Raw genomic sequence first — 12,667 nt, forward strand, 5'->3', positions numbered from 1 at the left:
ATCAAGAGCCCTTTAAAGACTATTTTGAAAGATCTAGGCAAATAAGGAGGACTTTGCAAAATACAGCCTGTAGCAGATGAAACGAGCCTCTCAGTTTTCAACAGAACATTTGAAATGGGCAAGTTTACTTTGTTTTTCCCTGCTCTGAGGACTTGTAATTTAACTGTAGCAGGGTGATTTCCTTCCATTCCCAACGCCCCAGCCCTGCTGCTGTATTATGTTCCCAACCAGTCCTACCAGTCAAATGACAAATAGCTTATTTACTCATATTGGAAGGTAAGGTATCTCAGCCATCATTTCTCTTTGCTTGAGGATAAGCTTTGTAGCCAGGGAAGTACCGTAAACATCCATTTATGGATGTTGTAGTTTGAGGGCACTGTCTACGTCCTGCTGAGGCTGTCACACACTGAATGATGAATAACTGCAGGAAAAGACAGAAAAATGACTGTTTCTCTGCAGCCTAGAAGTTCCCTTCTCATTCTTGGATAGGATCATCTTTTTTTTCAGTGAACACTGTGCTCTTTCAGAGCAAATATTCAGGATTTTTTAATGGAAGTAATTCTGTATTTATATGGACTAGGAGAATGAAAGGGAGAGAGATTAGAAGTATGCTGTAGATCCAAACCCTAGATGCAGTTGAACTAGCTTTGTCCACTCCCTGACCTGGCTGAAGTTAAAATATCTTTGATCCAAACATAATTTACACAGATTAGTGTGTGGTGGTACCCTAACAGTAAATTGCCTCTCAGCTTTACAGAAGGTGGGGGGTGTCTCTTAATGCTCTTAATCTCTCTGTCTCTCTCAAACCTTATCAGCTTTTTGTTCATAGTGTGTAAAACCTTCTTTAATTCCTAGTGCTCTATACACAATATGTGTGCAGCAGAGACCAACACCTAAGGGTTGCATGTGCCTGCTCTGATAGATGAAGAATATCAGTTAATTTGAAAGCTTGATCCAGGTTTAAGTATTATAAAGTTGCACTGGGAGTACAATAGAGAAAGGAGATGAAAAAGTATCAGCATGCGGAGAAAAAGTGTGTTCAGCTAAAGTGGTTTTTTGTCAAAATCTGTTTTATTATCATAGAATCACAGAACCACAGAATGGTTTGAGTTGGAAGGGAATCTTAAAGATCCTCTAGTTCAAGTCCCTCACCATGGGTACCTTCCACTAGACCAGGTTGCTCAGGGCCCCATCCAACCTGGCCTTGAACTCTTCTAAGGGATGAGGTATCCACAGCTTCTCTGGGCAACCTGTTCCAGTGCCTCACCATCCCCAGAGTAAAGAATTTCTTCCTAATAACTAACCCTAATCTGCACTCTTTCATATTAAAACCATCTTCCTTTGTCCTATCACTACATATCTTTGTGAAAAATCCCTCTCCAACTTCCTTGTAAGCATCCTTTAGGTATTGGAAGGTGCTATAGGATCTTCCTGGAGCCTTCTCCTCTCCAGGCTGAACAGCCCAAACTCTCTCAGCCTGTCTTCACAGGAGAGGTGCTCCAGCCCTCTGAGCATCTTTGTGACCTCCTACAGACAAAACTACATTGCCCCACATTGTAGAATTTTTCTATATAATATTCATTGTATTTTCTTCATTAAAAATGTGTTTGCATGACAGCAAGAGAAGTGACAAATGCCCTATTTTTACACTTCAGGATGCTACAAGTTCTACAGCAGATTTAAAATGAATTGCTATGCAGTACTGAACAAAACTGAGAGAAGCCAACAGACACTGAACAGCACACACCTTTGTTCACAGTGATATTACTGGCACTTTTCCATTATTTCCAGGAAGAAAAAAGGTTGGTAGTTTATACAGTTCCATTCATTATACTTAAAAATCTGTAATTTTCCTTGAAACAGCAAAAATGATGTCTCTGTTTTTTGTTTCGTTTTTCTTATGTTTGCTTGGCAATGTAAGAACTACTACTCTGTGAAAAATTCTGGCTGTAGTTAAAAAACTATTAATACCCATCACAAACAACATTTCTCCAAAGCTCTTTTTCTTCGATCGAATTTATTTGTTCTTGTGTTTCACACTGAGGGAATGATGACTTCATAGACTACCTGGATACTTGTGTTTGACAATACCAGAATTACAGATTTCTATTCTGCTTTTTCCCTGATTTCACACCAGTCTTACTGACAAAAAAATTGCTTTCATAAACACAGCGGCTGATCTACGGCAACTGTCCACTGTGAATTCTTTTAGGCCATGACAAATGCAAAATAAATTGAGTGTGCTTAGCCTTCTTTCATGCTAACTTAAATTACACTGCATTTGCCACAGGCTAAGAGCATTCAAATAGATATTTATTGGGGATTTGCCAGCACATGGTTACTTCTTACCCCGCAGCAATGTGGTTGCTTGAGGTCTCAGGCAGAGAAGTTTTAATGTTGCAAGTTCTCACATTGAGCAACAAAATTAATTAAAAAGGAAAAATTCAGCATCATCTCGTGGAAAGTGAATGCAGAAGCTAAGCTGGAACCCTGAGATCAAATGCAAGACCATTCAATTAATGAATAAAGGGAGGCAGAGAAAAGTAGGTCTCAATTTATGTTTTCAAAGACAAAGTTGCCTTATTTAAGTGTTCAAAGTCAGTTTTGGATGATTGTCCAAAACTCTTAATGATATGTTTTCTGAGAGTTTGATTATATTTTCATTACAGAGAGTACAAATTCCATGTCTATTTTCTGACTTCACAAAAGCAGTCTGACACCTTACAGCATTTCTTAATACATTACCCTCCTAGAGTTCTTTGAAGCTATTAGACAATGCTTGACTTTGGTGTATTTGAGATGACAATAGCCTCCATTTTATGATTTAAAAATTCAGTAGTATAATTGAAAACTGTGTCAGCAATTTACTAACAATAAAAATACTTTTTTTAGCAGAGATTTGCAACCAGGAGATTTTATAGAGACTTGTCAAAATCTACCATACTTTTTATGTGGGGTAGGATAGGATAAGACAGGACAGGACAGGACAGGGCAGTTTGGCTGGAAGAGACCTAAAACCATCATGTAGTCTAACTGATAAATTCAGAGATGATCAAAAGTTAAAGCATTTTACTAAAGGCATTGTCCAAATGCCTCTTAAACTGATAGTTTTGGGGCATCAACACCTCTTCAGGAAGTTCCAGTGTTTGGCCACCCTCTTGGCAAAGAAAATGCTTCCCAATGTCCAGTCTGAACCTCCCCTGGTGCAGCAGTCACCAGGCACCTGGCAGAGACCCCTTGCAGCTTCTGGAACCAACTGTGCAAGGTTGGTGAAGGTTCACAGGGAAATAAATGCTGCCAGATCAGCTGGAGGAAGTGATGGAGTAGAAGAACCAGCAAATAAAGTCCACACAGAGAAACAAAACAGCCATGGCAGACACACAAGAGCCAGCACAGGCCCACAGGGCCCTGGGAGCTCTTCACCCTGGCCAGCAATGTGGCACAGCATGGGGCATCACCAGGCAGCTCTGGCAGCATTCAGGAGCCACCTCTGACCGAACCAGGCATGGCTCTGCTGTCCCTCGCTGTGCAGGTGTGTGGGACAGGCTCCTTCTCCACATTGGAGAGAAAGAATTTGAAACCCTGAGGATGCCTGCACAGCTCTTGCTGAATTAACTGCAAATTTCTCCTGATTTGTGAAAAAATCTTTTGCAAACCCAAAATGTAGAAAATCACACCATTAAACACGTAAAGCTTGTATTCTAAAGACAGTCATGGCACACGTGGAAAGTTGAGGAATTTCAGCCATTAAAATCTGCAGTCACTTATTCCTTTGTTCAGAGGTGTGGTATGCTTACACCTGCTGCCCTTACACCCTCATAACTGCATAAGAGCTTTCCTTTACAATTAAAACCCACCTAGGGCAGCAGACATGCAAAGCTTGCACAGTTAAACACTCTGCAAACCGAGGAAAAACTCAGGGAATTTGCGGCATTTCCTTAGTTTTCCCCTTAAAAGCAGAAGGAAAGTTTAACCTCACAATTCATTTTAGAAACTCCTTTTCCATGACATCATATTTGCAACTTTTAGTGGCAATTCTTAAATTCATCAAAGCTTTCTTACTCAGATTTCAGACCCTTTGTACTCACTAGATCTCAGTTTTTCAATCAACGACAAGGCTGGGTTTCTGCAGAAGTGTCATTTATTGTAATCAAATCCTGATGTTTCTCAGCTGTGGTGAGTTGCCCTTAGCTGGATGCCAGAGGGTCTCTCACCCTCTCCCCAGCAAGACAGGGAGAAAATATTATGGAAAAGCTCATGGGTTGAGAAAAGGACAGGGAGATCACTTACCAATTACCATCATAGGCAAAGCAGACTCCACTTGGGGAAATTAATTAATTGCCAATTTATAACAGAATATAACAGAGTACGATAGTGAGAAATAACAAAAAAGAATTAAAACCACAAAAAACTTCTCCCCACTCCTCCTTCATCCCAGCCTCAACTTCACTTACAAGTCTTCTACCTCCTCCACCTGAGAGACACAGAGGTGTGAGGAGTGGGGTTTGAGGCCAGTTTATAATGCTTTGTCTCTGCCACTCCTTCTTCCTGCAGCTCCAGTGTGGGGTCCTTCCCATGGGAGACAGTCCTCCATGAACTTCTCCAACATGATTCTTTCCCACAGGCTGTAGTTCTTAACAAACTGCTCTGATATGGATCCTTTTTCATGGGGCCCAGTCCTTCAGGAACACACTGATCAGAAAACTTGCTCCTGTGTGGGCTCCTCTCTATGGGGATGCACCTTCTGCCAGGAGCCTGCTCTTGCCTGGGGTCCTCCACAGTCTGCAGCTTCCTTCAGTGCACCTGCCCTGGCATGGGTTCCTCCATGGGCTGCTGTATGGATATCTGCTGCACTGTAGTCTGCTCCAGGAGCCACCCGGGAATCACCTCCTCCTCCCTTTCTTCTTTGCTGGGCTGTTTCTCACACTTTCCCCTCGTTACCAGGCAGCATTTCACTCTTCCTCACAGAGGCTTTCCCAAGGCTGTGGGCTGGCTGGAAATGTTTGTATCTGCCACAGGGCAGCCCTGGCCACTTCTCACAGAAGCAGCCCAGCAGGCCCTGCCAGTCCCTGGGCACCTGCAATGGAAAAATGCCCTGCCTTAACAGTTCATCTGATCAAAAACCATGGGAATACCTTTGAAAGAGGTTTGGGTCTGCATCTCCAAATATATTTATACTGGAGAGAATATAAAGATGGATCCCTTCCTTTATAGTAACAGAAAAGAGCACTTTGCTGCAAGATAAATACCGCTTAAGCCAATGAGACTGTATCTTAAGATGAATAAAAGCAATGAAATGTAGCCCTCTATTAACTGAACAATTCTCTTGGATGGATATATGAAAACTCTTCACATTTTTCATCCTCACTTACCTCAATGCAGAAATCCGCTGTCTATCCTTGGTGACTCTCAAATATTTATTGCATCTAACAGTGGTTCTCTAAAACGCAGATGATCATCTCTTTGGGACGTGTGCCAGATTAGCAATATCCCAAAACTTTAGTCCATAAGCCTTATGAAGTGTTGCTGGCACTGGTGGCTGAGGCACTTAATTTAATGAGATGGGCTTGCCACTGCTGAAACTGCTCAATGTATTTTCAACAGAGCCAAGGAAAAATCTAATTCATTAGACCTCTGAAACTGTGTTCAACCATTGTTACTGCACCACAACATTTTGAGTATAAATTCAAAAGGCCCACAGGAAGCAGTATTTCACTGTTTGAATTTGCACATACTGCTGAAGAGCGTTTTAGTTCTCCTGGTGATGTGTTGCACTGTCTTCCAGGTTGCCACAACACAGCATATGATTTATAGCTGGTGCCTATAAACCTATGACAAAACACACAGTTGTTACAGTGTGTAACTACTGTCCCCTGTAATGACAAGTGACAGCATGCTTCTGCAGTACCATGACTCGTCTCTGCTAATACAGAGACTAACACAGTCACAAAAAAACCCAAAAGCAAAAATAATAGTGTCACCACTAGTAATTGAGTCTGAAATAGGCAGAAAATTAGATTAGAGATTTTAGATTACAGATTTTACAAAAAAATTATCAATCCCCTGGCAAGTTATTTCTTTTATAAGCCTTTATTTCTTTTAAAAGAAAAAGCAGTTGTGAAGGAAAATTAGGAATAAGACAATAAGGAATTAAAATCTGGACATTTCTGCCAGCGAACATTAGCCTATTACAATTCTGGTTCAAGATATGGCATTTCTTCACAAAACAGTATAGCATTTCTCAGATAATGTGAAATGAAAATATGTAGTTAAATCGAATTTCAGTAAAAAACTGGCATTTCTTTTACAGAATCCCATACCCATCCCAGTCATAACTGATCATACCAAAGCAGCTTTACAGCAGTGTAACTCTACCAGAATGGAGGAGGAATTACCTGAGCTGTACCTGCAGCTTTCTGTTTATGTCACATTCCAGTTGGTTATAACCAAAGGCCAGCAGTTCAGCATCTTGTGTAATAATTTTGTATCTAGACTGCAGTCAAACCCAACCTCAGGCCTCCTCCTTCTTCAATATTGACAAAACTCCCCTCTACTGCCTCTGATTTGGTTCTTTGCCTGCCTTGAACAAATGTTTCCTATCATGCCAGACACTTGACAGCTCTCTGGAAAGAGGCGACTCAGGAGTGAGATGCCTCCCAGAAGTTGCCACAAAACTCCAGATTATTCCACAGCATCGAGATGTTGTAGTTATTACAGGCAATTTCATTATTAATTGGGGGGAGAAATTGGCTGTTTCTTTTTTAAAATCTTCATAAATGGCTAATTTTCAAAATTACATCTCTGCAAGCATTACTGTCTTTGTACCTATAACCTAGATTCTCACTACTGTCTCAGACTATATGCAGGCTATGGCATATATAAATATATATATGTAAAGTATATAAAGTATACTGTACTCTATTTTCTGTCCAGCTACAATAATTAGAACAAGAATACAGATAAATCAAAACAAATAATTAATTTTCATGTTTCTGAGATCTTCTTAGTGACACCCAATGCCATTACTCTAGGCTTGGAGATCTTTCTTAGATCAAAAATTTTACTTAACACAGGCTACAACACTGACCATGGCTGCCAAAAGTGGAACTCCTGTAGTGTCTTTATGTTTTAGGGTGAAAGGCCCTGTTAAAGAGTCCTATCAGTTACAGCCTCATGAATTTTCCAACGCCTTATTTGCACGAGGGCCTCAAACCAATCCCCCAAAGGAGGTGCACTGATCTCCAAGAGCTCCTGCCCTGTAAGTGGCTTCACTTACTGCTTAGCTGCTTAGAAACAGGGTCCTGCCTGGAAAGAATATTGTCACTGAAATCAGGGGCCTCCTACAGGTGCCACAGAGCTTTGTGAATTCTGTTGTGACACATCCAGTGAAAAACTGCAGAAACCATTTCATGGCTACTTGTACACTGTTTCTTCCTTTTATTTTTTTTTTTAACATTTGCATTGTATTATCTGAAATGTTGCCTTGAAAACTTAAAAACTTCCTGATAGTTTTACTTTTCAAATCTCTCAGGCCAAAAATATGTGTGTGTGTGTGTGTGTGTGTGTACATACAAGTCCAAATTTTTAAGCTCAGAACAATACACAAAAAGATCTTTGGTGGAACTCCTGACACTCCAGTACTACTGAAATGCTAACTTCCTCAATATCATACCATAGTGTTTTGTAGCTATTAAATACCTGCCTTAAAACCATTGAGATTCACACTCCCTCTCAATTCCTGATTTAAAGTATCACTGAGTTTCCCTGTAACTTTTGCACAAACTAAAATGTTCTGCAGCAACTATGAGGGGTGAGAGTGGAACAAACCCACAGAATTTTAATGAGTTTGCAGTGGTAATTATTTTTAATTGCCTTCCGTCTCATTAGAGTACCAGGTGGCAGCTATGTAACCTCACCATGGATGCTGATTGTCTATATGGCCACATATTTCTCAGCAGACACTAATGAACAGACATGTCCAAAGCCTCTGTAGTGGTGTACTAACAGCAACTTGCTGGTTTCTTTGAACAGGGGGAGTCTGGCTCTGACCTCACTCGCACTAAAATTAACTGCAAAGGTATCACTGCATCGTGCAGCTTCTATTGTACCTTTTTAAACAACAAAAAAGAATGTATACATGTGCAAATATGTTTTGTTTTTTACTGTGAGCTGATTAAAGGCTTTTTTTACTTTTACTTCTCAATTTATAAACCAAAAAAATTGTACCAGTTTCTGGTTTGCACAGCTATATAGCAAAAAAGGAACATTCCTCTACACTTCCTTCCCTTCTGTAATAATTTTGTATTAAAAAAATATTGTTCATAAAAGTCAGTTTCTCATGTGATTGGAAGAGAGAGTTTCAAATGGCCAGAAAAAAGCAGAGGTTTGCCCTATGTGTCTGTTGATTACTAGAGGAATTCATATGTTGTTCTTTACTGAGAAAAAAACCCCAACAAAACACACCCACAAGAAACCAAAACCAAATCATCTAGCTTTGTTTTAAGAAAGAAACATAACATTGTGAATTCCATAGTTATACAAAAATGTACAGCTCTGTAGGATCAGTACTTTTTAATATGTGCAGATTAAAGACTTGCTAATAAAAGCATACACTACAGAAAAAAAAACTAATCTATAAAAACCCCCCCTTGTTTTTACTACTGTTGTTACACCTTGTTATTAAGTCTGCCTAAGAGTTCTGGCTTGCAGATGCCTGAAATTAAAATTATTCTTATTTAAATTATACATCATCAATGACAAAATTCTAGCTGCGATCTTAAGCACAGCTTTGCAACATCTAACAAGCTGTGATGAGCTCCCTGTAAAGTTTAGACATTTCTTCTGCTAGTTTTAATAGGAAGAAGCTGTAGGAGATAAAACCTGTAATGCACTACCTTTTTTTTGTTTGTTTTTGAAATTGTACACTCTATTTTTGTACTCAAGAAACCTTTTAATTTCTGTATATGCTGGGGTTTTTTTTTCACATCAGCACTGTTAGAAAACTAACCATAATAAAACTTTGTGGTATAAGAGAGAAAAAAGTTACATATGTTCCCTTTTATCCAAAAGGCTAAATTAAGTACTGCAGATTAGATTAGTGTTCACAACAATAATTTTTCCATTCATTTCTTTGGAGTTGGCATCATTAAGAGAAAAGAAGAGCAATAGGTGTGTGAACTGTTGGGAGTCAAAGACAGATTATGCAAGAAACAGTCCAAATGGATGTTACCTAAAAAATGCAAACAAATTAAACAGCATTTCATCTATCCCTGATGTAACACAAGGGTGAATGACATTTAGTAGGTGTCTTCATGGTCTAGGGGGACAGTGTACATACTCTGGTCTATTTTTATGCCCTACATGATTACATAAACAGAATTTATCCAATTCATTTGTTTGCAAATGAAGGATCAGGACAGATCAGGAGTAACTCCAAACTCAAAGAAATGTTGCAACACTCTTCAAGCAAAAAAAAAAAAAAAATAAAGAAAAACGTCTAGCTAAAAATAATCACACTTTAAATAATACCAATTTTTATATGCATAAGGAGACTTAAAGCTCACCCTGGAACAGCCTATGAAAGAAGTGTAAAAATGTAGTAAAGCTTCTATGTAAAAGGCTGCAGGTGAATTTACATTAATCATGGAAGGTTTCACAGTTCAAGCAGTATTCTCTCCTCTGCAAACGTGCACTTTTTCTGTCATTACCTTAGAATTGTGTCAGGACTTTGTGTATCAGCTCAGCTTGAACTCATCAGTTGCTAAGCTTGTTATGGATAATCTTATTTATTCTACCGCCCCTCTGCAAGATAATCACATTATGGTTCTCTCAAGGGTTTATCACCTTGAGTCCACCCAGGACCTGCAACATGCACACAGAGGGAGAAAGAGATGTACAGATGTATGAAAAAACCTAGCTAAATGTCTTTTTTCCTTTATGCTTGGAAAGATTTCATCAAGACTGAAAATTATTACTGCATATATTAAATCTTTCAGAAGAATAGGAATAATTGACATAAAAATGAAATATAAATGTTATGAATGACACTTCTGATAAGGAATGAACATTTATATTTTCTATTAAAAATATAAAATGGAGATGCTACTGTATTAAAAATATCCTTTTCTGTAATGAGTTAACAATAATCCCAAAGACTACAGATATGATTTCTGTAAGAAGACCAAGGTAATATTTGCCTTTCAAGAAGACACAGTATAAAAGGGATACTTTCCCTCCAACCTTTTAGTGAGCACATGAGAAAATGCAATTCATTTGTTGAATTACTGAAAACTAGACATTGAAAGGAATTTACATAAGTCCTGCTAGACATTTTGGACAATGCCCAGATATTTGAAGATGCAGAATTATCTATTTCATCACTTGGAGTTCTCATCTAGATCGGATTAAATGCTATTAAGTATTGCACATAAATCAATTTTCCACTGGCAAAGAAATCTATTAAAGTGTTTCTTTTTATAGAATCTAATATTATGCACAAAAATATATGGATAATTGTTATGAATTTAACAGCTTTTTTTTTTTCAAAAATGTACCAAATAAAGATGTCAGAGCCTATCCCTTGATATGTTCAGGCAATACTTCACAAAGCTGGTCCAAATTAATTTTCATCCAGGGAATTCATAGTATCCATTAGGACTTCCCTTTGAGGATGGACTTTGACCCTTTCAGTTATTTGATCCTATTTGATCCAATATGATGACTAAATAGGTAAACTTAAGCAATGGCTCTATGTCTTCATTGTGTTTACACACTAATTTTCCTCTCACTCATGTCTATTAAGACTGTCTTAAATACATCAGTCTGGCTGCACGCAGTTCAACATGTCCACATTTTGATATGTTGCCAGTCAGCAGAAGTTCTGTGAAACATAGAACCACGTTCTGCCTTCAGAAACGCTCATGCATTAGTAGAAATTTGGTGTCCCTGTAGGCAGAACATGACCCTAAAATGCTGGAAGCTTTTTATTTGGCTGTAGCCTCGTGTGACTCACATGAGTGTATTAATAAACGTCAAATACTTCTTCATTCCCATCTATGTAACTGCTCCTTACATAAGCACAAATGTTAGCACACCCTGTGCACTGTGAAAGGTGATTAAGTATGAAGTGCTATTCTGAATTTCAAGTGGATCCTTCTGAATGAAGTACAGCGTGCTGTTGAGAGTAAAAAGATCCAAGTGTTTGATTTGGTCTTCCTTTCTTTTCTCCACAGAGAAGAGTTTTCTGTGTTAGGAAAAGAAGGAATTGGTCTTAAAAGAATTACATCTAAACCACCAAATATCTTTCAAAAAATTTTGTAATTTGATTTTTTTTCCGGTTTAAGTATTTGTTTACATAGTATTCTGCTGTAACATAACTCTGCTGTGATGTACGGCAGAAAAAATGTACAATAATGAGATTGTTATGATTTGCTTTTTTTCCTCTAAGCATTTGCCAGACATAGAGAAATGTATCTAAACATTAACAAAAAAAAAAAGTGTAAAAGAAGATAAAGATACTTATTCAATTAATCTAACACAGTGGGACCAGTAAAACTGCATGTTACAGTTAAGGAGTCAAAATTACGAGATACCAGTACAGCTTCAATTCACTCTCCTTATGTACACGCATTATTAGGCTTTAATTTCATATTTACAGTTGCTTGTTGTATTTCCACAGAACACACCCTTCATTTACGATTTACTTTAACCACTGGCTAAAGAGATGGTCTAAGGACCAGGTCCTATTCCTGAGGCAATTTAATATGTCTCCCTGGAAATTCCTAGGAAAGAATTACACAATATTTGGTTCTCTAAGTAACCTTTCTGGATCAGAAAGCAAAGTAGGACAGATGATGGCTTACTGGAGAGCCAAGGACCAAGAAAATTAGTTTGTTTGCTTTGTAACCTCATTTTAAACACCGGGGGAAGTGGTGAATGATGATAAGAAGAAAAATACTAGAGACTGGGGAGAATACAGCAAATGGAGGTCAGGGAAAATAGAAACATAGAATCATTTAAGCTGGAAAAGACCTCTCAGATCCTCAAGTCAAATTATTAGCCTAGCGTCACCATGTTCACCATGAGGGCTAGAAGTTATAAGGAAATTAATAAAGACTATTTTAAGCTTTCTTCTTATATTTTGCCTGTGACTCAATCATTCACAGATGCTTTGGCTGGGTTATTCACTTACTGTGCCCTGGACCCAGAGGTAAGTGCTCAGAATGCAGCCCTGCCCAGCATGCTCAGTCCCAGAGCTCTGGTAACTCACCTGAGGTGGCTGCCTCAAGCATGGCATGGAACAGTATTTCTTAACTGATGGTTTCTGATTAATTTTTAATGGTTCCTGTGCATCTTATCTTGCTTAAATTATCAAGGGGGTTTTTATTTGGTGTACCCCTGCTCCTTGTTAGTCCAACTGGAGGAGTGCTGACCCAGCATCAAGCCTTTATGTTTACAGTCAGATGGTCAAAAGCTTATTAAAGGAAAATGTCACTGACCCCTCTGCCCTGCTGTGGGTACAGAAATCAGTGGTCCCACATCCTCTGGTTACTGAACTTATAAAATGAGACTGATGACTTTCACATAGTAAACTCTGTGAGAAGAGGAAAACAGCATCTTTGAGAAGACATATCTTGGCTTTTCATCACAAAAGAGAGATTTCCTTTCT

This window comes from Lepidothrix coronata, unplaced genomic scaffold (assembly GCF_001604755.1).
Source record: "Lepidothrix coronata isolate B3197 unplaced genomic scaffold, Lepidothrix_coronata-1.0 Scaffold183, whole genome shotgun sequence".
NCBI lineage: Eukaryota > Metazoa > Chordata > Aves > Passeriformes > Pipridae > Lepidothrix > Lepidothrix coronata.